The 6,000-nt window shown below is 42.2% G+C and overlaps 1 protein-coding gene across 1 annotated transcript in view; it reads left to right on the top strand.

Moving 5' to 3' along the window:
* The first annotated feature begins 255 nt into the window (after nt 1-255).
* Nucleotides 256-6,000, top strand: part of GPR132 (G protein-coupled receptor 132) — a 66,632-nt gene continuing 60,887 nt past the window's right edge. Inside the window, exon 1 of the mRNA XM_073610460.1 lies at nt 256-831. The gene's annotated coding sequence lies outside the window, so the exon portion shown is untranslated. The remainder of the gene's footprint in view (nt 832-6,000) is intronic.

Raw genomic sequence — 6,000 nt, 5'->3', positions numbered from 1 at the left:
CTAATTGAGGGTTACCTGTCTTAACTAATTTCACACTTGCAGTCTTGTATAATATGGCAGCACCCCGCGAGAATTTTGTGCCTAAAAATAGACACAGGCTTCTCCAAAATGGCCACTGGGAGCCCACTAAAGAGGATAAGGCAGTCCTTTTCTGGGTTGCCCTTAGTGCACAGAGCACCACAGCAATTATGTGATTGTGTGTGCTCCAAGTGTTTCTTGGGACACAGTCCCACCCTGCCTCCCTTGGCAGAGAACCTTGGAGAGGTGGGCTGTGGTGGGAAGTGCCACAACCAACGGTCCCCATAAACACCCTGTTACAAGTAGCTAAAAAAAATAAATAAATAATTAAAAAAAAAGAAAACTATAGTTCCCTTTCAAAGATAAATAAGAGTTTAGACAGTTAGGGACTTTCACTTATACCACACTAATTTTTTTCTTTTTTCTCTTTTTCTATTTTTTTTTATCTATGAAAAATTCCTTTAGTCAAAGCATGAACACAATTTCCCTTCCCATTTCAATTTGAAAAAAAATTCAAATTGGCAGCAATTCTGCCTTGGGTTCGCTTTCAGTGTTACAACTTCAAGACAAAACGTGTGCTGGAAAGTTAGCTAGCAGAGATCAGAGAAAATCAGACTTAAGAGTTCCACAGATGAGAAAAGTGGAAAGTACTATTCATTCTCTTTTGTGATTCACTACAGTTCAATACGTCTGGTTCACTCTGAAACTTCCTGTTATGTTAACGGATTCGAGAAGAGCAAGAACGGTTCTGAAGAACTCTGCTTAAAGAATTTAGAAAAAAGAAGGCTGGAAATGCTTCATGTTCCAAAATAGGTACGTCTCCTAAAAAACATTCATTTTTATTTCATATAGTTGCTATAGATGGGTGTAGAATGCATTTCATCAGCTACTCTTATCTTTCCTCTTTGATGTGCACTTGACGCCCTAGAGAACTCTATACACAGACCACATGGGATTCAACATACACTGTCTAATAATGTGCTGCCCAGTATACAGGATTGCAGCCGTGCACAAACACATTTATGTAACGATTATTTATTTAATTAACCTAATTCATCTATTTAACCAATGATAATGTGCAAAGTACAGTAAGCTTGGTTGCTTCTATGTTTTTAAGTTTACATTGCACAGGTTTATAATAAATATTACTAAAAGATATTTGTGCATTTGTATTCACATATTTTTTTTTTTCTAAAAGCAGTGCATAGAGCACTGACGGTGCCACAATTTGTATCCCCCTATTCGATTTTAGTTTACCCTACTCAGAGCAGTGAAAGGTTAACCCTTACTGGCTGCTGTGGGTACCTTATTGTTCTTTGTAATAATAAATATTTTTTTCATCTGCACCACAGTGTCTTACTTTTTTCTTGTGCATACATTTCAGAAATATTAATAGTACACTATTGTATCAGTATTAAAATAGTAAAAGCAGCAGCAGAAATAATGCCGATAGTATGATTGCTACTATTGTTATATTTGGACTGTGTAGTAGTACTATGATTGCTGCTTTTTTTTTCCGTAACACAATTGTTACTATTACTGAAAAAAAAAAAAACAACAAAAACATCAGTTGACTAACAGTTGTAAAAGTGGCGCAATGTTAGCTTAGTGATTCATTAACATTTCTATTGCCTATATCGGGGGTCAGCAACTTGTAGATCACGATCTACCAGTAGATCAAAGATGGGTGACTGGTAGATCTCAGTCTGGGCTTACTGACCCGATATTCTAGAGCATCAAAGTGCAATGCAGAGGGCATAGGTGTGCACAGCCTATTGCATTAGGGTGTGCACCCCAAAGCTAAAAACACATATGCGTGTGTGTGTGTGTGTGTGCATGTGTATATTAACTGACAGTGTCAGTAGGGCAGAGATTGGTGTCAGTAGGGGAGTGACCGGTGTCAGGAGTTTTTAATTTTTATGATTTAATTTTTTTCCTATTTTTTACGATTTTATTTAATTTTTTTAAGAGCCCCGTCAGGGGGCTTTGCTGAAAAACCAGGAGTCCAAACGGGGAATTTGCACCACATGGGGTGTTTAGGGTATGCCCAGGCACACCTGGCACACCCTGTGCGCACGCCTATGGCAGAGGGACTACTTGTAAAGTTAGATCTGTAGTAGGGAGCAAGCACCGCATAAGCCGATGCCTCCTTTGTAGTGCTGGCTCCTGTCCCATGAGGAGTAATACCAACTGCACCTCATCTCTTATCCTGGCTGGTGGTCTCCAGAATGGTGCCAGCAGCAGGAAAAAAGAGATCTTCATGTCAGTGTGAAGCAATACACTGGGATAATAGTATAGGGCTGCTTTCACACTGAACCGTGACTCAACCATAGGGTTTTACCACCCCCCAACTTTACATGTGAATGAGCCCTAAGGGTGCCACTGCCAAATGCAACTAAGTGCTCATTCACAAGTACAGCAGGCACTGCTGCTCCTCTGAAAAGCGATCTGAGTGTTTTTGACAGGTGATGAGGAGGCGATATGTTGCCTCCTCACCACTTGATTTAAACCCATGATTGCCTGCATTGCATGCGATTGTGACACGGTAGTAAGGCAATTACATTTTTAAATCAGGTGTGAGAAGGCGACACTGTGCCCAGTGATCTTTGACTTCTCCCATATTGTTTAGGTAGATCTCCACCTCTTTAAGGTTTCCTACCCCTGCCCTTTATGGTATTTTACCTTCAGATGTCTTCATACAGTATGTAAGTCATGGTTGGGGATTTATTGCTATTGTATCTTAACAGACAGACCAGTAATAATTCCTGCATTATAACCATTATTATATTATTATCGTATTGTAATTTTGTGTATATTTTTTATCTAGTTTGGTCAAGATTAGAAATACCTTGCTGCAAATAAAAAATGCTGCAAATAAAATCATGTTGTCTACAGAGCCCAATAGCTGAAGCTGAATGCTGATAGTATGATTCCTACTATTGTTTTACTTGTACTGTGTAGTAGTACTATGATTGCTGTTTTGTTTTGTTTTTGTAACACAATTGATATTATTGCTGCAAAAAAATTAACAACAAAAACATCAGTTGTAAAAGTGGTGCAATCTAAGCTTAATGATTTATTAACGTTTCTATTCCCTTTTTGGTATTATCCTTTGTATTTTACCTTCAGATGTCTTTCAACAATATGCAAGTCATGGTTGGGGATTTCTTGCTATTGTATCTTAACAGACAGACCAGAGAAGTTCAGAAAAAATGTGTCACATGTGTGCAAATTCCCCCACATATGTGAAAACAATTTTCTACTCTCCCCTGAGAACATCTAATTTCTCATGTGTTTAAAAATATATTCTTCTGTTTTTCTTCGTGTTGCTGTCACAATTCTTTTTTTTTAAACGTTAATTGTGTTATTGAGTTATGGATTACAGTAATTTTACTAGAACTGCCTTAGTGCTTTTATTATTTATTACAGTTAGTAGATAGAAACTTAGGAAACATTTAGGGCTGGTTCACACCACAAAAATCCACTACAGATCTCTTCCAGGTGCGTTTCTGCATGCACGTTTCTAACGCGTTTTTGATGCGTTCTGGTGCGTTTTTGATGTGTTTCCAGATGAATTCCAGGTGCTTTTTCCTCCTTTTTCCTGTTTTTTTCCACTATACTAGGGCCCAGTGCGTTTTTGATGCGTTCCAGTGCATTTCAGTGCGTTTTTGATGTATTTTACTGTGTTCCAGTAAAGTCCAGTGCAGGAAAAATGCAGCATGTTCTACTTTTTTTTTCTGGAACTGGAAAGCCCTGTAACTGACTGCACTGGTGTGAACTATGCCATTGGAAACCATATAACCTACTTTCCATGTGTTTTTGATGCAGAACAAAAATGCCCTGGACTGCATGTGGTGTGAACTGGCCCCAAGGCAAATGTCTTGCTCAAAGAAATGCTGTCGTCTTGCTATGCGTGTCTCTAAGTTTGCACCCCCCCGGCCCCCCCAACCCCTTATACTCACTGTACTTGCACTCCCTTTGCTACTTCTTCCTCCATTGCAGCAGATGACTCTAAACTGCATTATAGGGGAACGTGTGACCTGAAACCCTGTGATAGGCTTATGTCTAGCAGCTAATATTAGGCCTGAGCACCGTCACCTAACCAAAGGAGTGACACAACTGCTCCTCCAGGTCATTGACATTGCTAATTTTAACACCAGCTGTGACATAAGAAGGAGTGGCCAGGGAGCACAGGCAAAGTTAAAGGGGTTGTAAAGGTTCACGTTTTTTCACCTTAATGCATCCTAAGCATTATGGTGAAAAAACATCCGACAATACCGGCCCCCCCCGTTTTACTTACATGAACCCGTTCACCTGCTGCGCTCACCCCCGATGTCCTCTACGCCGCTCAGCCTGGCTGTTGATTGGCTAGAGTGGATGGATTGAAAGCAGTACAGCCATTGGCTCGGGCTGCTGTTAATCACATCCAATGACATCCCTCCTCTGTGTGCTTGTCTGAAAATATTTTCACTTACTAGAGGCCTTACCCTGCCAACTGCCATTGTCCTGTCTGATGAAAGGGCCTTAACCACTTCAATACCAGGCACTTACACCCCCTTCCTACCCAAGCCAATTTCCAGCTTTCAGCGCTGTCAATTTTTAAATGACAATTGCACGGTCATGCTACACTGTACCCAAACTAAATTTTTATCATTTTGTTCCCACAAATAGAGCTTTCTTTTGGTGGTATTTGATCATCTCTGCGGTTTTTATTTTTTTGCTAAACGAATAAAAAAAGACCGAAAACTTTGGAAAAAAAAAAGTTTTCTTTGTTTCTGTTATAAAATTTTGTAAATAAGTAAGTTTCCTCCTTCACTGATGGGCAATGATAAGCTGCACTGATGGGCACTGATAAGGCGGCACCGATGAGGTGGCACCAATGAGATGCCACTGATGAGGTGGCACTGATGAGCACTGTGATGATCTGGGGTGATTACGCTCTAGTGGTGCGTCCAAGTTAAAGAAATCCCATCAGTCCCGACCGCATTTTCAAGGGCATGGCAGCCCATTTTTATTCAAAAGAAACAGAAAGTTCAAAAATAAACAGCAAATTCCCTCGCAGGGGTATTCAGCATTACAGTCCTGCTTGAGAACAACCAGCATTCAGCCTTCCTGGCTAAAAACGCAGCACTCCTGCTCAGGCCTTACACCTTAGGCCTTAGTCCAGTGATGGTGAACCTTGGCACCCCAGATGTTTTGGAACTACATTTCCCATGATGCTCATGCATTCTGCAGTGTAGTGGAGCATCATGGGAAATGTTGTTCCAAAACATCTGGGGTGCCAAAGTTCGCCATCACTGCCTTAGTCTGTCTTCCCCAGACCTGACGTTCAGCACCTCTGTGCTTGCAGCCTTGTGCTGCATTGGCTCCCTCCTGACTCCTAGGCCAGACCTCCTGTCTGCTGGGCGGAGCTGTCTCTAAGGATGAGCACTGACCTCTATCCCTGGAATGATTATGAAGCCAGCGCACAGGTGTGCAATTAGCAAGCCTACCAAAATCAGGCATACACTGCTCATGTGCACCTGTGACATGGGGTCCCATCTCCACAGCACTGATGGGCACTGATAGGCGGCACTGGTGGGTGACACTGATATGCAGCACTGATGTGCATTGATAGGCGGCACTGATGGGCACTCATAGGTGGCACTGGTGGGTACTTATGGGTGGCACTGATAGACGTCATTACTGGGCACTGATAGGCGGCACTGATGGGCACTGAAAGGTGGCACTGATGGGCACTGATGGCTGACATTGATAGACTGCACTGATAGGCATCACTGGTGGCACTGGCAGGCATTTTTAATTGCCACTGATTGGCAGCTGTCTGGGCACTGATTGGCATATTCCTGGTGGCCTAGGGTGGCATCCCCGGTGGTCCCGGCAGCATCCTGGTGGTCCGGGGTGGGCATCCGAGGGGGGGCTGAGCTGATAAACAATCAGCACAGACCCCCCTGTCAGAAGAGCAGCCAATCGGCTCTTCTC

Source organism: Aquarana catesbeiana, linkage group LG13 (genome assembly GCF_042186555.1).
Source record: "Aquarana catesbeiana isolate 2022-GZ linkage group LG13, ASM4218655v1, whole genome shotgun sequence".
NCBI lineage: Eukaryota > Metazoa > Chordata > Amphibia > Anura > Ranidae > Aquarana > Aquarana catesbeiana.
This window is presented reverse-complemented; position numbering and strand designations above follow the sequence as displayed.